Source organism: Schistocerca americana, chromosome 9 (assembly GCF_021461395.2).
Source record: "Schistocerca americana isolate TAMUIC-IGC-003095 chromosome 9, iqSchAmer2.1, whole genome shotgun sequence".
Classification (NCBI taxonomy): Eukaryota; Metazoa; Arthropoda; class Insecta; order Orthoptera; family Acrididae; genus Schistocerca; species Schistocerca americana.
In genome coordinates, this window is record NC_060127.1 from 66,713,691 (window position 1) to 66,736,615 (window position 22,925).

At 44.4% G+C, this 22,925-nt stretch overlaps 1 protein-coding gene across 2 annotated transcripts in view; it reads right to left on the reverse strand.

Moving 5' to 3' along the window:
* LOC124551070 overlaps window positions 1–19,410 on the reverse strand; it is a 74,741-nt gene extending 55,331 nt beyond the window's left edge. For both annotated transcript variants that reach the window (XM_047125958.1, XM_047125957.1), the window contains exon 1: window positions 19,343–19,410. The gene's annotated coding sequence lies outside the window, so the exon portion shown is untranslated. The remainder of the gene's footprint in view (window positions 1–19,342) is intronic.
* Between the last annotated feature and the right edge of the window lie 3,515 nt (window positions 19,411–22,925).

The following is a 22,925-nucleotide window of genomic DNA, read 5'->3' on the forward strand; positions in this document are numbered from 1 at the left end:
TCACACACATCCATGTCCGAGGCAGGATTCGAACCTGTGACCGTAGCGGTAGCGCGGTTCCAGACTGAAGCGTCTAACACCGCTCGGCCACCTTGAACAGGAACGGATGCAGGCGATCAGATAGCAGGCTTACGTACATGTCGCCTGTCAGACTCGTATCTAGACGCCTTTACAGAGCCTCCACCAACTTGAACAGTCCCCTGCTGACACGCAGGGTCCATGGATTCGTGAGGTTGTCTCCATACCCGTACACGTCCATCCGCTCGATACTACCTGGAACGAGACTCGTCCGACCAGGCAATATGTTTCCAGTCGTCAACAGTCCAATGTCGGTGTTGACGGGTCCAGGCGAGGCGTCACGGGTACACAAGTGAGTCTTCGGCCCGGAAAGCCCAAATCGATGGTGTTTCGTTGAATGCTTCGCACGCTGACACTTGTTGATGACCCAGCATTGAAATCTGCAGCAGTTTCCGGAAGGGTAGCACTTCTGTCACGTTCAACGATTCACTTCAGTCGTCGTTGGTCCCGTTCTTGCAGGATCTTTTTCCTGTCGCAGCGATGTCGGAGATTTGATGTTTACGACACACTCGTGAAATGGTCGTACTCGAAAATCCCCTCTACATCGCTATTTCGGAGATGCTGTGTCCCATCGCTCGTGGGCCGACTATAACACCACGTTCAACCCCACTTAAACTTGATAACGTGCCATTGTAGCAGTAGTAACCGATCCAACAACTGCGTCACACACGTGTTGTCTTATATAGGCGTTGCCGATCGCAGCGCCGTATTCTGCCTGTTTACATATCTCTGTATTTGAGTACGCATGCCTATATCGATTTCTTTGGCGCTTCATTGTAGTAACAGCTGGCATCGTCGGTTACAGTCGCAGATAAGACGCTTTTTTTTTTACACTTAAACATTCTCGGAACACATATTATTTCTACAATTTCAGTTGCGTGCATACTTGGCACTTGTAAAACGCACTGTTAACACGGAGGCATTTGAGATATCAGCGGCCGTCGGTGTGACAGACGTCAGTTTGGTTTTCAAGGCCACAGGGGCTGGTCAGCTACACGTTACGCACCTGTAACCTCCAGCAATCGCCATGAACTTCGCTCGCGCATCGCAATGCTGGGTCCGTTCCCTCTCTTGCTTCTCCTTGAGAAAGAGCAGGAATGCTGTGCAGCTGGTAAAGAGAGTTGGTGATCGTGTAGGACCTATGACACTCCAGTTTTTCTAAAGACAAGCGCATTGTTCTTGAGCGCACTGCAGTGGTGAAAGTTCAGATGGTTCAAATGGCTCTGAGCACTATCGGACTTAACTTCTGAGGTCATCAGTCCCCTAGAACTTAGAACTACTTAAACCTAACTAACCTAAGGACATCACACACATCCATGCCCGAGGCAGGATTCGAACCTGCGACCGTAGTGGTCGCGCGGTTCCAGACTGTAGCGCCTAGAACCTGTTGGTCACTCCGGCCGGCAGTGGTGAAAGGATTCAGATATAAACCATGGTACATATTTTAGTGTTTCATAATGTTTCACTACATATTATCATCTTGTCATTATAGTTTCAATGTACACACAATTTTAAATTAGCTTCTGCGGAAGTATGAGTTACCGAAGCAATATGGAGGAAGCGGCGGGCTTCTCAAAAGATACAAACATGTGAGATTGTAAATGCGTACTGGAAAATATGGAGGAAATATCCGTTTGAAGGACTTAATTTTGGGAGTAACAGTGACATGATCCAATGGCGGAGGCCTACAATCCCTACACGAAATATTCCCAATTTATAAACGTTAACTAAAAATTATGTCAGACATCTTCAAGAATCTTGGCACTCCTCTTACTAATGGTTATGTGGCTGTAAAGAGACAGAAAAATTGTGCTATTGGCCATGTTGTTCGCATCGGTTAACTGACAGGTATGCTGACTTGGATAATCTGGAGTTTCTTTCACTTATGTATTATGAAAACTATAATCAATAAGTAACTAATGAGGAGGTACTGAATAGAATTGAGGAGAAGAGAAATTTGTGGAACAATCGGACTAGAAGAGGGACCGGTTGTTAGGACACATTCTGAGGCATCAAGGGATCACGAATTTAGTACTGGAGGGAATGGAGGGGGGCGGGGGTAAAAATCGTAGAGGAAGACAGAAACATGAATACAGTAAGCAGATTCAGAAGGATGTAGGTTGTAGTAGTTACTCGGAAATGAAGCGGCTTGCACAGGATAGAATAGCATGGAGAGCTGCGTCAAACCAGTCTTTGGACTGAAGACCACAATAACAACAACATAGTCAATATAAAGATAACTTCACTGAGGCGGCATTTAATTTGTTGAAGTTATCGTACGGTGAACATTTTGATATCCTTCGACTAAAGACGGAACCATCTGTGATATATTCTTCAGACGAATTCCGGAACCAGCCAGTATTTAGACTAAGTAGATGTCTCACCTCCTGTGGCTTCAGTGAAGCTGTACCTGAGGCATCAAAACTAATTTAATTTTAACCATTCCTGCAACTACTGCGTCGGCAGAAAGATCATTTTCGGCGTGGGAGAGAATCTAACCTTTCCTTCGAAATACACAATCGCAAACCAGACTTTCTAACCTCGCTTTAATAGAGGGCATGCGACATTATTCAGTGTAATACTAGGGCATTCTGTGACACAATAACGGATAATCGTAACCAATAACATACGAGGGCTGTCCACAAAGTACATTACGTTTTGGAATTAAAAATAAATATAGTATTGGAATTTTTTTTATTATATACAGATGAAAGCCACACTTCAATACTACTTTTCTATATAGTTGCCATTTAAAGTAAGGCACTTAGCGTAGCGATGGACGAGCTTGGAAATTCCTTCGTCGTAAAATTCGGCCGCCTGTCGGATGAAGAAATATCATTGGATCGAGAAGCTGCAAAGAAATGTCCGGCCAACTTGAAAGCACTGAAGACAGGGTTCGAAAACCGATTTTCAGATTCCAAGGTAATGGAACCTGTTCTAGCTATCATAGCTCAACCTTTCCAAAAAGTGGATGTGATAGATACTTGAAATAAAATGAGTACTTTTTTCTCTTTTGGTTGGACTGAACTTGAAGATTCAAAATGATATTTCGTTAAATTCAGAATACAGTGAAGATAGATTTTGGAAATTAGTGAGCGTAAAACCACACCCTAACACTGTAAAAGTAGCATCGCATGTTGTACCGTTTTTTGAATCACCTTATCTATGTGTTTTCAGCTACGAACATAGTGAAATGTAAGTGAAGAAATTTACTGACTGATCCTTGTCTTTCAGACTGTGTAAGGTTGGCTCTGACAAATTATTCACCAGATTATAGTAAAATTGCCAATAACATGCAAAGCCAACTATCTCGCTAAACCTTTTTCAGCGTTTGTAATGGCGTACATTTTAATTTTTTTCACAGTTGTCATGTCTTGGAATTGACTGGTAGTACTACAGGTTTTCATGGAGAGAAAATTACCTTTCATGTAATTAAAATGGTTAATTTTGTCTACGGTATTGTTTTGTACTTAAGCCTTCATGAATTTTTAAGTCAGGAGGTCTCTAAACGGACAATATTTGCATCCGGTAGACCTCAAGCCTAAATAGGTTGAGCCGCGCTGGTGCAGAGTGCGGAGTGTGGGCCGTAGTGGTCGCCAAACTGTGGCGGTCCCACTACGTGTGCAGGCAGGCAGACACGCATCCGGGAAAGTGCGTGCCTCTACACGCACCCACGCATCCACTTTCTGCGGGAGGCGGAGGCTCCGGTTGGTCTGCCTGACGTCACGTCTCACTTCCGGACACGCTACGACTTCTACGGGGATGACATTCCAACTTTCTACAAAAACAATGAAAGGAAAACTTCTTTTCCTGTACAAATGAAATTTCGTTTCAGATTACATCTACATCTACACTCTGCAAGCCACCTTACTGTGTGTAGCGGAGGGTACTTTGTGTACCACTACAACTCCCCACCCCCTTGCTGCTCCAGTCATGGATGTGCCGCGGGGAGAATAATTACTTGATAAGCCACCATGTGGACTCGAATCTCTCTAGCCTCACATCCTTGATCTTTTCGCGAAACATACGTAGGAGGGAGCAATATTTAATGACAATCACGAAGTCAACGAATTACCTTCTGTTAAGAAAGAAGAATACGCTCCACGACTGTGACCGAGTGAGGTGGCGCACACTGGATGGACTCGCATTAGAGAGGACGACAGTTCAAACCCACGTCCGGCCATCCAGATTTAAGTTCTCCGTGATTTTCCTAAATCGCTCGCCGGCCACGGTGGCTGTGCGGTTCTAGGCGCTCCAGTCCGGATCCGCGCTACTGCTACAGTCGCAGGTTCGAATCCTGCCTCGGGCATGGGTGTGTGTGATGTCCTTAGTTTAGTTAGGTTTAGGTAGTTCTAAGTTCTAGGGGACTGATAACCACAGCATTTGAGTCCCATAGTGCTCAGAGCCATTGAACCAACCTAAATCGCTCCACGCAAATGCCGGGATTGTTCCTTTGAAAGGGCACGGCCGATTTCCTTCCCTATCCTTGACACAATACGAGCTTTTACTCTGTCTCCAATGACCTCGATGTCGACGGGATGTTAAATCTAATCTTCCTTCCTACCACGACTGTGTTATAACTTTCAAAATGCTAAAGATCACCAATCTACTAGAGCAGATCCAGATTTCGGCCAGTTATCAGTGCTAAGAATACAAGAAGTACGTAATCATAGTACATAAAAAATTACGACTCAGCCTATAACGCTTGTACATTAAATTACGTACTAGCATTTCGGAGTTCTTATACATGCCCTAGTACATCTACAGCTGTTGTTCAGGCTTGCCACAGTTCATTATAGACTCCTGTGTAATGAATGTAGGCTTTGCAGAGAGCACATCCGTCGGTCAATAAGTAACATGAGCCACATACCTCGTCAGCACAACTAAAATAAATAAAAAATGAAAAAATATTTAAATCAATTCCAACAGTCGGAGCATGCATCTTGTGCCTCCTAGCTGTTGTAAATTCTTATGCATCTGATTTTAACCATGCATTTAAAAATTAACAAAATAATTGACTCGCAAGGTGTGAATCTGGCATTGTTATATCTTCTGATATAAGCTGTTAAATGTGGCAGTAAGTCAGCGCAGCAACGTCAATAATCTTACTTGTATTTTATTTTATTCCTATGTAACTTTCAAATTTTATTGGAGACTATAATTGCTTTGCTGTGAAGGTTACGTATTGCGTAGTACGTATAGAGGGCGCCACACAGCTATCTCATCTGTTCTCTGCAAAGCCCACCTTCAGTACACAGTAGTTTTTAATAAACTGTGACAAGAGCCCGCACAATAGGTGCAGACGTACTCGGGCATGTATAACAACTCCGTAATATTGGTATGTAATTTAACGTACAAGCGATACAGGTTATCTCATAAGCTGTAATTTTTGTATAATATGCTCGGGCTATGTACTTCTTGTATTGTTAGCACTGATAATGGCTACTCCCTACCCGAAATCTGGATCTGCTATAATAAAGGTAGAACGGAAACAACGACTGATGGCTGTTCTTTAACCATATGGCCAGAGAAAGACGACTACGGATACCATTGATTGGTGGTACAGTAAGTGAGATTACTCCTAAACGTCGGTCAGGGGGCATGAAGAGGGCATAGTGTAAAGCTGAAACCGGTAGCAAAGATTAAAATAAAGCTGGATATTTAGACGGCTAAAGGTGCTGTCATTTGGCTTGGCAATGGTCCCATATTACAAGGCAATACACTAAAAAGGATATTGACGTCCATCGTATCGTCTATTTTGTTGTGTACTGTTTATGGAAATGAATGCTCATAACCACCTGCAATAAGGCAACTTTTCTTTTAAATATTTTACACGATAGGCCTGTTTCAGCTTATTTCCACTATCAAGTAAGAACTAGTTCGAAGTGACAATCATATTGCATCCATAGTAAAGTCTTTCTGCCAAGTCTCGGTAAGTGTAATAGTTCTCGTAGTTATCGAAACTTAAAAATACGTTTCTGTCAGATATTTTAACGGGTCAAAAATGGTTCAAATGGCACTGAGCACCATAGAACTCAACATCTGAGGTCATCAGTCCCCTAGAACTTAGAACTACTTAAAGCTAACTAACATAAGGACATCACACACATCCATGCCCGAGGCAGGATTCGAACCTGCGACCGTAGCGGTCGCGCGGTTCCAGACTGAAGCGCCTAGAACCGCTAGGCCACACCGGCCGACTTTAACAGTTCAGTTTTGACAGTTCTTTACCATGCTGCTATGTGTTTTGAGAGTTCTTGACTATGATGGCTACATGTTTAGCATGATCGTAAAGAACTTCCAAAACTGAACTGGAAAAATATCTAATAAAAACGTATTTTTACGTTTCGTTTACTATAAAAACTATTACACTTATCTCGACGTGATAGAAAGAGTTTACTATAGATGCAACATGGTTGTCACTTCCAACATCATGGAAATAAGCCGAAACAGGCCTGTCCTGTAAAATACTAAAAAACATATTACATTATTGCAGCTGGTTTGAAGCATTCATTTCCATAATGTCTTATACCGACGTATACTATGCTTTGGGCCCAGCAGAACGTAGAATGAATTGTTTAGTTATGAATATTTATACAGGTAATGGGAATGTGTATGAACTTGTTGAACGATTAAAAAGAATATTTTGCTTGATAATATACTTTTTTTAGTTACGCGATATTTATGATAACATGAGTATTGTTTATACCAAAAAGGGGGTACGGCAGTCATTTCTATTACCATTTTCTGTTATTTGCGTGTATTCTATGGTTAGAGGTTTTGGTGTAAGACTGAATTCTTCCCGATGAGCATGTAGCAGTAACTAAAAGATTTGGAAGTACTACTATTCGCGATGATACATTTTTTGCAATGTATCTCATAATTACTGTTGTGTATCCTTTTGATCTTAACGCCTCAATTACCGTAAGGGCGTAACTTGATTTCCAGGCACGTTTCGCAACGCACCCTCACAGCTTCGCTTCCGCCCGTGCTTGTGTACCTCGCGTCCTAGTTTCCACACTCGACAGGAGTTGTGCCGCATGTGTAGGATGACTGGCACCCGTGCGAGGGAGGATATCCTGGAGAAATGGCCAAGGCGCGGGTCCCGCTAGCTACGCAGCAGGCCTTCTGCGAAATTAGGAAAGCGGCGGTTAAGGTGCTGGCGGAAGCGAAGCTGTGGGGGCGGACCGCGAGTCTCGCACGCATAGCTCAGTCAGTTGACCGCCAAAGGCAGATGTCCTGGGCTCGACTTCCATTCCGGCACACAGTCTTAATTCACCACCAAGTTTCAGATCAGCACACACTCTTCTGCAGGTTGAATGATCCATTTCTGGAAATCGTTTTACCGTTTCTCCAAATATCCACCATTAAAACACGTTCACTTTCGGATGCGTCCCGGAACACTTTTTTTCCCACTCGTATGTTGGTACCTCAAAGGGGCGGTTGTGGACGGATTCTACAGTTTCTTGAGTGATGAAACTCGCTGTCTGCCCCTTTTTCTGCTTCTCGTTGCAAAGAAAAGAATTCGTTAGACGACATATGAAGCGAAGACGGGCTGTGAGACAGTAATGAATTCCATGTTCTCCTCCGAGAAGTATTCAGCTGTCTGACATGCTACGACAGAAATACTATTCTAGTGATGAAGGACGACGCGACGTTCTCACTTGCTTTCTTTCATTTCCCCGATGACTTGTGGCAAACAAATTGATTACGTTTCAGCAATGACTGTTTTCGGTCCTTCAAATCGGTATGACCGTGTCAGATCCAGTGCAGCCGAGGAAACGAGCTGTCGTTTTCTTGGGAGTTCTTCTGGAAACAAACGACTTCAGTCGTTTCCGGAGCATCTGGGAACAGACACTTGACCGCTACCTGGTTTTCGGCTCGAATGCGCATGTCTACGTTTCTTCTCCGGATAGGTTGCCGTTTATGGATTTTGCTTTACAGCGGTCGAATTTTTTGATAATTCCCGTATGCCAGTTGACAGGGGCCCTTTTTGAGTTTCGGTGAAATTGAGCTGGCTCGACGGGGAACAAATCTTTTTCCCAGCTAAATTTTTATGGAAAATCGAATGCGGTGAAGTCTTAGAAATTGCCCACGCGTCACACGATAAGCTCTCTTCAGTCATGTTCCACAAGGCATCGACGATTCTTTTTTTTTATTTAGGAAAAATATGGAGCTTCTGTCGAGTTTCATGAAGGCTATAACATCTACATCTACATCCGTACTGTGCAAACGACTGGGAAGTGCGTGGCAGAGATGACTTCCCATAGAACCACTGTAATAACTGGTGCTGTGGGAAATTCCGAGGCTGCGACTAATGCTTGCCACTAAGTTACTGCTATGTACTGTGCAGAATGAATCTCGAATAAGATCTGTCCTTCGTGGAGGACCACAGTCATATAGAATGTTTTGAAAGAAAAAAAAGGACAAATGTGTGTGAAATCTTATGGGACTTAACTGCTAAGGTCATCAGTCCCTAAGCTTACACACTACTTAACCTAAATTATCCTACGGACAAACACACACACCCATGCCCGAGGGAGGACTCGAACCTCCGCCGGGACCAGCCGCACTTTGAAAGAAATCCCCGCCTTTTTTTTTCTTTATTGTCATTTTATTCCCCTGCCCCATATCCGCCATTTGTTAATTTACTTCACACAATCATGGTTCTAGCTTTACAGCTATTCTCAAGTGTACGTCGAAATGTCAGTGATATGTAATCGAAAAAAGAAACATATTTCTAGTCTTATTGACCAGTTGTATTACAGTATACGAGTACATATCGAAGATACATAATACGGGTGACATTGTGCACAATAAAAAACCATTAACATACAGTATGGCGCATTTAACAGCCAATATACTCCTGTGACCTGTATTCACCACTTCTTTTGTCAAAACACTGGCAATGAACGTAACAGAAGTGACGAATGCAGGTCACAGGAATATATTTAGTACGCCGTACTGTTTGTTAATGGTTTTTCATGGCGCACAATTTCAGCCATGTTATGCATCTTCGATATGTACTCATTCTGTGATACGACAACTGGTCTATGAGATCAGAAAGATGTATTTTCGACGATGACATGTTACACACAGGTCAGACATATTTTAATATTTCAGCACGCACTTGATGGGTACGAAGGTGTAGTCATGAAATGTAAAATAAATGAATAATTAACGGTCAAATGGCGGAAATTTCTTAAAAGGAAGAATCTCGAGTAGTTGATAATGTAGGAGGAGGAGAAGCCGGCCGCAGTGGCCGAGCGGTTCTAGGCGCTACAGTCTGGAGCCGCGCGACCGCTACGGTCGCAGGTTCGAATCCTGCCTCGGGCATGGATGTGTGTGATGTCCTTAGCTTAGTTAGGTTTAATTAGTTCTAAGTTCTAGGTGACTGATGACCTCAGATGTTAAGTCCCATAGTGCTCAGAGTCGTTTGAACCATTTTTTGAGGAGGAGAAAACTTGGGCAGCGTATGCATACGTGTTCGAGGTTTCCGACTACGAAATTGGCAAATGACGTACTTTCACGACCACGAATCTCAAGTTTCGGACGACGGAAGTGAAGTTTCAGACGACGAATCTGAAGTTTTCTGTTCAACAGGAACATATTCTCAGTTCGAATACGCTAGCTTTGTTAAGAGTGGGAAGCTTATGTCCACGAATAAGCATTGTTTTAGAAAGCATCGCTCGTGCGAAACTCAGCTTGCCCTTTTCTCACATGACGTACTGCGAACTATGGATGAACGGCAACAGGCAGGTTCCATATTTCTAGATTTTCGGAAAGCATTTGACTCGGTGCCCCACTGCAGGTTGTTGACGAAGGTACGAACATATGGAATAAGTTCACAGATATGTGAGTGACTCGAAAAGTAATAGAACCCAATATGTTGGCTTCAACGGCGAGTGGTCACTAGAGACAAGGATATCGTCAGGAATGGCCCAGGAATGTGTGATTGGACAGGATGGGCAGCAATCTGTGATTATTTGCTGATCATTCCTTGATGTACGCTGAGTCGAAGCTGACTGACGACATAGACAAAGTTTTTAGTTGGTTTGATGAATGGCAGCTAGCCCTAGATGTGGAAAAATGTGAGTGAATGCGGATGAGTAGGAAGATCAAACCTGTAATGTTCGAATATAGTATTACTAGTGTCCTGCTTGACACAGTGAAGTACAGGGTGTTTCAAAAATGACCGGTATATTTGAAACGGCAATAAAAACTAAACGAGCAGCGATAGAAATACACCGTTTGTTGCAATATGCTTGGGACAACAGTACATTTTCAGGCGGACAAACTTTCGAAATTACAGTAGTTACAATTTTCAACAACAGATGGCGCTGCAAGTGATGTGAAAGATATAGAAGACAACGCAGTCTGTGGGTGCGCCATTCTGTACGTCGTCCTTCTGCTGTAAGCGTGTGCTGTTCACAACGTGCAGGTGTGCTGTAGACAACATGGTTTATTCCTTAGAACAGAGGATTTTTCTGGTGTTGGAATTCCACCGCCTAGAACACAGTGTTGTTGCAACAAGACGAAGTTTTCAACGGAGGTTTAATGTAACCAAAGGACCGAAAAGCGATACAATAAAGGATCTGTTTGAAAAATTTCAACGGACTGGGAACGTGACGGATGAACGTGCTGGAAAGGTAGGGCGACCGCGTACGGCAACCACAGATGGCAACACGCAGCTAGTGCAGCAGGTGATCCAACAGCAGCCTCGGGTTTCCGTTCGCCGTGTTGCAGCTGCGGTCCAAATGACGCCAACGTCCACGTATCGTCTCATGCGCCAGAGTTTACACCTGTATCCATACAAAATTCAAACGCGGCAACCCCTCAGCGTCGCTACAGTTGCTGCACGAGAGACATTCGCTAACGATATAGTGCACAGGATTGATGACGGCGATATGCATGTGGGCAGCATTTGGTTTACTGACGAAGCTTATTTTTACCTGGACGGCTTCGTCAATAAACAGAACTGGCGCATATGGGGAACCGAAAAGCCCCATTTTGCAGTCCCATCGTCCCTGCATCCTCAAAAAGTACTGGTCTGGGCCGCCATTTCTTCCAAAGGAATCACTGGCCCATTTTTCAGATCCGAAACGATTACTGCATCACGCTATCTGGACATTCTTCGTGAATTTGTGGCGGTACAAACTGCCTTAGACGACACTGCGAACACCTCGTGGTTTATGCAAGATGGTGCCCGGCCACATCGCACGGCCGACGTCTTTAATTTCCTGAATGAATATTTCGATGATCGTGTGATTGCTCCGAAACATACAGGAGGCGGCGTGGATTGGCCTCCCTATTCGCCAGACATGAACCCCTGTGACTTCTTTCTGTGGGGACACGTGAAAGACCAGGTGTACCGCCAGAATCCAGAAACAATTGAACAGCTGGAGCAGTACATCTCATCTGCATGTGAAGCCATTCCGCCAGACACGTTGTCAAAGGTTTCGGGTAATTTCATTCAGAGACTACGCCATATTATTGCTACGCATGGTGGATATGTGGAAAATATCGTACTATAGCGTTTCCCAGACCGCAGCGCCATCTGTTGTTGAAAATTGTAACTACTGTAATTTCGAAAGTTTGTCCGCCTGAAAATGTACTGTTGTCCCAAGCATATTGCAACAAACGGTGTATTTCTATCGCTGCTCGTTTAGTTTTTATTGCCGTTTCAAATATACCGGTCATTTTTGAAACACCCTGTAGTTTAAACATCCGGGGGTAGCGTTGCACAGGCATATGAGGAGGAACGAGCAGTAGAGAACTGTGGTAGGGAAGGCCAATGGTCGACTTCCGTTTATTGGGAGAATTTTGGGAGAGAGTGGTTCACCTGTAAAGGAGGCCGCATATAAGACATTAGTGCAACCTGTTCTTGAGTACTGCTCAAGTGTTTGGGACCCGTACCATGTCGGATTAAAGGAAGACTTCTAAGCAATTCAGAGGCGTGCTGCTAGATTTGGTACCAATAGGTTCGAACAACATACAGGCGTTACGAAGATGCTTCGGGAAATTAAATGGGAATCCCTGGAGGCAAACTTCCATTCTTTTCGAGAAATACTGTAGAGAAAATTTAGAGAAGCGGCATTCGAAGTTGACTACGGAACGACTGTACTGCCGACAACATACGTTGAAATACGGAGGCATACAGACAGTCGTTTTCTCCTCGCTCTACTTGCGAGTGGAACAGGAATGGAAATGACTATTAGTGGTACAGGGCACCCTCCGCCACACACCGTACGGTGGTTTGCGAGGTATCTACAGGGTGTTTCGGTAAGAGCATCAAAAATGTGGCAGGACATAGAGAATGCTCCACTGAACAATTTGAGGTAGAGAAGCTGGGGTCGGAGAAGCCAGCTTAAGGAGATATGGAAGTAAATTTGTCTACGGCTTGATATTGCATTACTGCTTCCCAGCTTATTTACAATTAACATGCGTACAAGTTTATACATACTGGGTTGTGTATTTACATGTACATTCTTTATTTCCGGCAAAGAAACGGGGAGGACGAGCTTGATTACTAGGAAGTCATGATGCAGGTTTTGTTTACTTTACTGACGCATAAGGTGGCTCTGTTCAAATGGCTCTGAGCACTATGGGACTTAACATCTGAGGTTATGAGTCCCCTATAGCTTAGAACTACTTAAACCTAACTAACCTAAGGACATCACAAACATCCAAGCCCGAGGCAGGATTCGAACCTGCGACCGTAGCGGTCTTGCGGTTCCGGACTGAAGCACCTAGAACCACTCGGTCACCGCGGCCGGCTCTTACGGAAACAGGCTATATGTCGACCCAGATGTATAACAGAACACCGGACAGATTAGAGTGGTAGAAAACGGAAACAGGTGAACGCGGAAACGGAATCGCATGGCTCGAGTGTGGCGTGGGAGCGGCGCGTGGGAGTCGAGGCGGGCAACAGCGGGCGGGCCGGCGCGCTTCTGCCGTGACCTCGCCTCTTCTCGGTCAGAGTCAGCTGAGAGCACGGCCGGCCAGCCTAGGCGACGAGGCGGAGGCGGCCGCACGGGAGAAAGCCGGATGCGGCAGCGGCAGCGGCGGCCCACATACCGAGGGGGCGCAGCCGCGGCTGGCGAGGCGACTGGCCCTCCAAAACAAAGGACAGCCCGCGCCAGCCACGGGGCTCACGAGAAACCAAAAAAGTGAATTAGGCAATTGAATGGTGGAATGAGCCGTCTCTATAGTTACGATTTTGTTATTTCCCTCTGCGAGTGCTGTGGATAGAATTTCCACGTCTGGATGAACGAAAATACCGCTTCCGTGGTCTTTCGACGGCAAGGAGCGCTCCGTTTATCTACGCATCTCGTAGCTCCTATTTGTTTCTTGTGTGCACAGCTCTTGACATTATTGCTGTCTGCGAAATTCTTGTAACAGTTCTTCTCTGGCTGATGTTATTCCTTTTATGTTGTTTGAGATAGTGCTTAGCTGTGGCCCTAAAAAGGGCTTGTCCACTGAACAGTCAAAGAAACTGGTTCACCTGCTTAATGTCGTGTAGGACCCCTGCGAGCACACAGTAGTGGAGTCAGCTAATGTCTGAAGTGGCCCATCCGGTTAGCCAAGCGACCTAACACACTGATTTCCGGGCGGGAAGGCGTGCCTGTCTCCGGCTCGAATCCGCCCGGCAGATTAGTGTCGAGGTTCAGTGTGCCGGTTAGTCTGTGGATGGTTTTTAAGGTGGTTTTCCATGCGTCTCGGCGATTGCGGGCTGGTTCCCCTTACTCCGCCTCAGTTACACTATGTCGGCGATCGCTGCGCAAACATTTTCTCCACGTACGCGTACACCATAATTACTCTACCACGCAAACATTGGGGTTACACACTCGTTTGGTGTGAGACGTTCCCGGGGATGGGGGGGGGGGGGAGGGGGCGGAGAAGGGGTGAGTGCTGTAGCCTGTTGTGGAGTTCTGTAGCACTGAGGCTACAGTGGGGACGAAGTCTCTCCGTCGTTTCTTGGTCCCCAGTTCAATACAGTACAATGTCTATAGTAGTCCTGGAGGGAACCGACACCATAAATCCTGCAGGGCTGTCCACAAATCCGTAAGAGTACGAGAGGTTGGAGATCTCTTCTGAACAGCACGTTGCAATGAATCCATCATATGCTCAATAATGTTCATGTCTGGGGAGTTTGCTGGACAGCGGAAGTGTTTAAACTCAGAAGAGTGTCCCTGGAGCTACTTTGTACCAATTCTAGACGTGTGGGATATCGTGTTGTCCTGCTGGAATTGACCAAGTCCGTCGGAATCCTCAATGAACATGAATGGATGCAGATGATCAGACTGGATGCTTATGTACCTGTCACCTTTTAGAGTCTTATCTAGACGTATCAGGGGTCCCATACCACTCCAACTGCACACGTCCCACAACATTAGAAAGGCTCCACCAGCTTGCACACTCCCTTGCTGCCATGCGGGGCTCATGGATGCATGGGGTTGCGCCCACACCCTGCACATCTATCCACTCTATACAATTTGAAATGAGACTCGTCCGACCAGGGATCATGTTTCGACTCATCAACAGTCCAATGTCGGTGTTGACGGGCCCAGGTGAGGTGTAAAGCTATGTTTCGTGCAATCATCAAGGGTACACGACTGGGCCTTCGACTCCGAAAGAAAATATCGATGACGTTACGTTGAATGGCTCGCAAGCTGACACTTGTTGATGGCCCAGCACTGAAATCTGCTGCAATTTGCGGAATGGTTGCACTTCTGTCACGCTGAATGGTTCTCTTCAGTCGTCTTTGGTCCTGTCCCTGCAGGATCTTTTTCCGGCCGCAGCGGTGTTGCACATTTGATATTTTACCGGATGCCTGATATTCACGGTACACTCGTGAAATGGCCGTACGTCAAAACCCCCACTGTATCGCTGCCTCGAAGATGCTGTACATCATTGATCGTGCGCCGACTGTAACACCATGTTCAAATTCATTTAAATCCTGATGACGTGCATCGTAGGAGCAGTAACCGATAAAACAACTGTGCCAGACACTTGCTGTCTTATATAGGCGTTGCCGATCGCAGTGCCGTATTCTGCCACTGTTCACATATCTCTGTGTTTGAATACTCGTGCCTATACCAGTTTCTTTGGTGGTTCAGTGTACATGGATGTTTCTGGTCTGAAAGGATCAGCAGTCATTTCTTGACGCCTGCGGAACGCCCGATTGCTTTTCTCAGTCGCAATCTTCGGGGAGGCTCCTTTCACGAAATAGCAGCGAACAGGGAAAGAACGAAAGTGGAGCAGGAAAAAACGCGTCCCATGCATGGGCAACAACCTTACACTTTTCCTTGTCCTTAGTCAAGGAAAAGTTTCTCAGAACGTCGGAGAAACTAACAGCCACTGATGAAGAAGCCAGGCTGCAACTATGGTGGGCTGAGACATGCCACCTTCATGGTTGGAAAAGATTCTCGACACCGTGTTGTCTCCAAGGTGTCGAGTATAGAATCTTAATGAAAGCTAACCCAGGTGTGCTAGTAACAAGGATCCCACAGTAAAGGCGCCAATGAAATCAAATACTCTTTCGGGAATGGTGAGGCCTGGGGATGGCGGTAATGTGCCGCCGAAACTAGTCGTGTGGTAGAATAAAGACGTTCTCAAGATACAGCTGTGGAGGTACTTTTTCTCATATACAATTTTCGATGTTGTTTGGTACTTAGCAAAAAAAAACAGATATGAAGGATAAAGCAGAAGTTATTTACTGCTTTCTGAATACTATTTGACGTGTTTGCACTTTCCAAGTATGTATTTCCTCGAGCAAATAAATGTATATCAATAAGTTCCGAAATGTTTGGATGACAACAGGAATGCAAAGAATTTACCACCGACCTTTGACAAGGACTTCCACTATGAATTCTGCTGTGGATATTGATACACTCTATCATCATAGTTTGTTCCAATCTTTTGCTACTATATTTCTATTTTTGTCGGTAAGAGAGGATAGTCGCTCATAACCTCACTTTCACCGGTGAGATGGCGAACTGCACGGCAGACAGGACTCATAGTCTGGTCCCTTTAATCCCACAAACCAAACCAACCAGGACTCATAACACTGGCAGTTTTGGCGCTGACGTGTAAAAAGAAAAAACGACGACTCGAAACAGAAAAAACCAGGTACGGAAACAGAACGCCAGGAGCGCTGCAGTAGCCGCACTTGTTTCGAGTGGTCAACTGGGACCTGAAAGTCTGTCGCGTAAAGCGAGCTTCAGGCGTCGACTTCGACGGCACGCTACACACTGAGTCCCGTTCCTTCCAACTGACAGTTTTTGTTTCTTCGAGAGCCCATCATACAAGTGTCTGAAATAGAACGCACGGGCACATGATACTACTCAGAGTTCAGCAGAGCAACAAATGTGGGCACCGTAGTACTAACACACTTTCACTACAGTCAGGACATTTTCACGTGAATGTGCAGCTAGAGTGTCTTGTGAAAATTCCTCGAAACAATAATACACGGTCCAACCACGGGAATACACCATTTAGAACGCCGCAAAGTGAATAAAAAATGATTTTAAAATACGTAGGGACGTGTGTTTGTCAAACTATCTGTGAAACTCTGCGTGTGTGTGCATTCGATGTGTGATGATTAAAGAATTTCTAGACCACACACGCACAGTTCGCTGAAGAAAGGATGCTTGCATCAGGCACTTGTGACCCACGTATTAGTGAGTCAAACATGAGATATTACTTGGAAAACAGCCATTTCCGTGCTGAAATATAGGTTAAGACGTGCAGTACTGGAAGAGTCAAATTCCCCAAAAAACTGTGTTGTCGTACGTCCTCCTCTTATTCCTTGTCCAAGTGCGAATGTGGAGTTTCGATGAAATGGAGAGATTAAAACACATCGGAATGTAGGAGTTTGTCAGCGACATGTTGACACGCTGCATTGTTTCCGCTGTATCCACATTGCAGCAGTACAATGACGCGAGAGCAACGTCGACTTGGTACACAGATCTTTTTGCGTCTATAACTGTGTGTCTAAGTACAGGAAGTTTCATGCAAGTTAACAGAGTGAACGCGGATGATGAGACACTGGCCACGTAACGCGATACGCGAGTTGTCGATTCAAAATGGCTCTGAGCACTGTGGGACTTAACATCTATGGTCATCAGTCCCCTAGAACCACTTAAACCTAACTAACCTAAGGACATCACACAACACCCAGTCATCACGAGGCAGAGATAATCCCTGACCCCGCAGGGAATCGAACCCGGGAACCCGTGCGCGGGAAGCGAGAACGCTACCGCACAACCACGAGCTGCGGACAGTTGTCGATTCGCTGGAGTCCAAAACCAAGAGCACGTCTCGAACAGAGGTTGTACGCTCTAAAAAGCTGTTAAAACGTCGCTATGGTTCTGCCAGAGACTTTTGCTCGTCTAGTCTTTGTGTTAGCTAATCTGGAAACGTCGACTGTTTTTAAACATTTGAAGCTTTATCGGCACGTGACCTTGACTGGTGCTAGAACAGAGACATCCGTGTTTTAAAATAATTTTATTACATTTTAGCCCTTCGAGTAGCGGCACTTGCCTTGTTAGAAGAAATACGCAAAAAGAAACGAAGCAAAAAGCGCGTAGTATGTCCGAAGAACGGAACCCGCGTCCTCTAAATACGGGAGCGCCAACGTTCATTGCCCGCCGTGCAAACGCGGGACTCTGCTCCTCTGTGGGGCTCCAAATGCACCCGCTGTTGTTCTTCCTTATGATGTCTGTACGTCTCGCAGGACCGTCAGTAGGTATTTTTAATCCGGTCAGTGAAATGGAAACGCACTTTAAGTCATAGCCACTGTAACAAAATTATGCTTAAATATATTTCAAGTCTATTCCAAGTTTCACTATATTGTGTAAATTGTTAGGTACTGCGGCACCATCTTTTCGTTATTCTACAGTTTGCTATTGCAACGAAATCTTGTTACTGTGATGTCACTTGGCGAGTTCATAAACGATTTTATCTACAAACTTTATTTTGCGGCCCGTAACTCATCACATAGCGTAGAGAGTGTTTTACAGTTCATGTTACAAACTTCTAGAGGTTCTAGATGGGGTCTAGTCGACCAAGTTTTACATAGGAAACCTCATCCAGTGACGCTATAAATTGTCAAAGTGATAGGCCCCGGGGCCTGAAAATGTGTCTATATGCAGGCTAATACCGTGACGATACTTCAAGCTTTCTAGTATGACGGAGAAGGATAAGTGTATCAATTTGAGGTCAGGGTCCCTGTACCGGAAAGGAGCGAATCGAAAGTTATGAGCGAAATCGGTCTCATACCTATGACAGTGGAATACATGTACTGTTACTGTTGTTGCTAAGACTGTAGCTCAGGCAACTTTCAGAGGTGGTAGTATGGACCAAAACAAGGACAAAATGTCTTGTAAACTTGGACACTGAACTGCATACCTATGGAGCCATGAGCACTTGTTCATCTTCGCTACTAAATGGCTCTGAGCACTATGGGACTTAACATCTGAGGTCATCAGTCCCCTAGAACTTAAAACTACTTAAACCTAACTAACCTAAGGAATTCACACACATCCATGCCCGAGGCAGGACTCGAACCTGCGACCGTAGCGGTCGCGCAGTTCCAGACTGAAGCGCCTAGAACCGCTCGGCCACACCGGCCGGCCTGGAGCATCACTGAATCATGTTTCTAGACATCGGTTCCTATTCAAAATTTGATGTACTAAGTTCCCTCTACAACCTCTGAGAGTGTGTAACATGAATTGTGAAACACCTTGTAGTTGCGAAGCATGCTGAAGCAACACAAAGTTTATAGATAAAATTACTTATTAACTCACAAAGTAACAACACAATAACACTTCGCTGCACTGGTGACCTGTAGAACGACGGAAACATGGTACTGCAGTACCTGAGAGTTTAGAGAATAAGGTAAATCTCACAATAGACCAAAAACGTTTATTGGCATAATTTTGTTACAACGGAGATTACTTACGTGTTTGTATTTCACAGACTGTAATAAAAATACGCACTGACGACAAAAGAGTGCTGGAACTCGTTTGGGCACAAGCAAGAACAACGGTCAGTTGTCTGACAAGCGGGCGGACATCGATTCCTGTAGTGTAATCTGCATACACGGCTGCTGCAAATGCGATCGTGACTGATTCTCCAGTTTATCTCAGAAACTAGTAGCCTGCCGACGTGACAAGTGAAGTATTTTTTTCCTTCTTTATCGAGATTGCTTTTGATGTTAAATATTCGGAAACACATTCTGGTTAAGCACATCGTCACTCACCGTTGTTGCTGTCGGTGTGGGGTGGCTGGCTTAGCGGAAGGCGTCCCGTGGCGGCGGCTGCAGTGGTTGGCGGCTGAGTATCGGCCCTGGCCGTGAACCCGGCTATATAAGAGCGACACACTTCTGGCTCCCCCTCCCCCTCCCCCACCCGCCGGCCTGAGGCCGCCTAACGGCAGACCACTTTCCTCCTCGCGGACCTATTGAGGCTACGCCGCCGCTCTCGGGCTGTTCGCACTCGCCAGGGAAGCGACTCACCTCCGACAGCTAAAACACAACAAAATAAAAAACTTAATCAACTAGAACAGTTGGAAATAATGCTACACAAAGAAAAACATTTAATGAACAAACAGAGTTTTAACAGCCACCATTTTTTCTACACCTTTAAAAGTTTATTTTTTCCTGAAGAATCAAATCTATAATAGCACAAACAGCTGACAACCTACAACATGGTGCCAAATAATTATTTTAATAATACCTGTGCACTAGTAATACATTTTATCTTCTGTGTAACAAGAAAATCGATTATATTTAGAAGTAGAACATCTGTACGAACGAGAATCTTTGGCATGTTTACGTTTTGCTACTACAATGTACGAAAAAGTGTGTGACTATATATACAGGGTGTTACAAAAACGTACGGCCAAACTTTCAGGAAACATTCCTCGCACACAAATAAAGAAAAGATGTTATGTGGACATGTGTCCGGTAACGCTTAATTTCCATGTTAGAGCTCATTTTAGTTTCGTCAGTATGTATTGTACTTCCTCGATTAACCGCCAGTTGGCCCAATTGAAGGAAGGTAATGTTGACTTCGGTGCTTGTGTTGACATGCGACATGCGTTTGGGCAGGCATTGTTGGTGATGTCTTGATTGGGCCCCATGTTCTTCCACCTACGCTCAATGGAGCACGTTATCATGACTTCATACGGGATATTCTACCTGTGCTGCTGCAACATGTGCCTTTACAAGTACGACACAACATGTGGTTCATGCACGATGGAGCTCCTGCACATTTCAGTCGAAGTGTTCGTACGCTTCTCAACAACAGATTCGGTGACCGATGGATTGGTAGAGGAGGACCAATTCCATGGCCTCCACGCTCTCCTGACCCAACCCTCTTGACTTTCATTTATGGGGGCATTTGAAAGCTCTTGTCTACGCAACCCCGGCACCAAATGTAGAGACTCTTCGTGCTCGTATTGTGGACGGCTGTGATACAATACGCCATTCTCCAGGGCTGCATCAGCGCATCAGGGATTCCATGCGACGGAGGGTGGATGCATGTATCCTCGCTAACGGAGGACATCTGAACATTTCCTGTAACAAAGTGTTTGAAGTCACGCTGGTACGTTCTGTTGCTGTTTGTTTCCATTCCATGATTAATGTGATTTGAGGAGAAGTAATAAAATGAGCTCTAACATGGAAAGTAAGCGTTTCCGGACACATGTCCACATAACATATTTTCTTTCTTTGTGTGTGAGAAATTTTTCCTGAAAGTTTGGCCGTACCATTTTGTAACACCCTGTATATCCCAGTATGTACTGCAAAATTGTATTGTGTATACCAATTGCACAACAGAAGCAGACATCATACAATGTTAAACTGTAAGTTAGTTTCATATTATTAACGCTGTTAAACTTATATCTACAATATACCATGTTGTAACACAAAAATGTAATATCAACAGGCAAACAACTAAAAAACCTGATGTAAATCACTAAAAAGCACCTGAAGATGAGCCTCCAGGGCTCGAAATGCATAGTGCAGTAAATAAACGCAACTTGTGACTGAAGGCGGTTTGTTCTTCATTTTACGAAAGTAAAACAGTCGCGGACGAAACACTGGAAAACAATGGATAAAATTAAGTAAAATAAAAAATTTCCTAAAATGACGACAGTGAACGAAAAGTGATGTCACTATTTAAAAAAGGAGTTTGTACAACGAAACAGTGTCTCGAAACCTAACAGAAAATCCAAACAGATTCTGGTAGTGTAGAGTAACACTTATTGAACTATATGAAAAAATTATATTGTACATTGAGCAAGCAGTAAAGGAAAGAAAAATTCGTAGCAGGAATTAAAATCCATGCAGAAGAAATAAAAACTTTGAGGTTCGTCAATGAGATTGTAATTCTGTCAGAGATAGCAAAGGACCTGGAAGAGCAGTTGAACGGAGTGGACAGTGTCTTGAAAGGAGGATATAAGATGAACATCAACAAAAGCAAAACGAGGATAAGAACCTTCAACATCGCAGCGCGTCAGCAATCGTTGGTTAACATATTTAAAAAAACTAAAACCCGCCTCCATTGCGAAAAAAGCACCTAGTGTTAAGTGTTAAGCCAGGTTTGGGCGTAGATAACTACACCTTCTTCAGAACAACAATAAATCCCACAATTGCCTAAGAAGACCTTTGTCAATCATTAAAAGAACACCATAGCTATACATTTATAAACGAAAAAGAAAAGGAAAACACAAACAGTACATATGTACAAAGCAGTGGGTTTGACTTTGTACATGTGTACTGTTTGTGTTTTCCTTTTCTTTTTAGTTTATAAATGTATAGCTATGGTCTTCTTAGGCAATTGTGGGTTTTATTGTTGTTCTGAAGAAGGTGTAGTTATCTACGCCCAAACCTGGGTTAGCACTTAACACTAGGTGCTTTTTTCGCAGTCGAGGCGGTTTTTACTTTTTTTTAAAATACAAAACGAGGATAATGGAATGTGGTCGAATTAAATCGGATGATACTGCGGGAATTAGATTAGGCAATGAGACACTGAAAGTGGTAGATGAGTTTTGCTATTTGTGGAGCAAAATAACTGATGATGATCCAGGTAGAGAGGATATAAAATGTAGACTGGCAATGGCGAGGAAAGAGTTTCTGAAGAAGAGAAATTTGTTAACATCGAGTATAGATTTAAGCGTCAGGAAGTCGTTTCTGAAAGTATTTGTATGGAGTGTAGCCATGTATGGAACTGAAACGTGGACGATAAATAGTTTAGACAAGAAGAAAAAAAATGGTTCAAATGGCTCTGAGCACTATGGGACTCAACTGCTGAGGTCATTAGTCCCCTAGAACTTAGAACTAGTTAAACCTAACTAACCTAAGGACATCACAAACATCCACGCCCGAGGCAGGATTCGAACCTGCGACCGTAGCGGTCTTGCGGTTCCAGACTGCAGCGCCTTTAACCGCACGGCCACTTCGGCCGGCTTAGACAAGAAGAGAATAGAAGCTTTCTAAATGTGGTGCTACAGAAGAATGTTGAAGATTAGAAACTAACTAATAAGGAGGTGTTGAATAGAATTGGAGAGAAGAGAAATTTGTGGCACAACTTGACTAGAAGAAGGAATCGGTTGGTAGGGCATATTCTGAAACATCAAGGGATCGCCAATTTAGTATTGAAGGGCAGCGTGGAGGGTAAAAATCGTAGAGGGAGACCAAGACATGAGTACATTAAACAGATTCAGAAGGATGTAGGCTGCAGTAGGTACTGGAAGATGAAGCTTGCACAGGATAGAGTAGCATGGAGAGCTGCGTCAAACCAGTCTCTGGACTGAAGACCACAACAACAACAACATGAAAG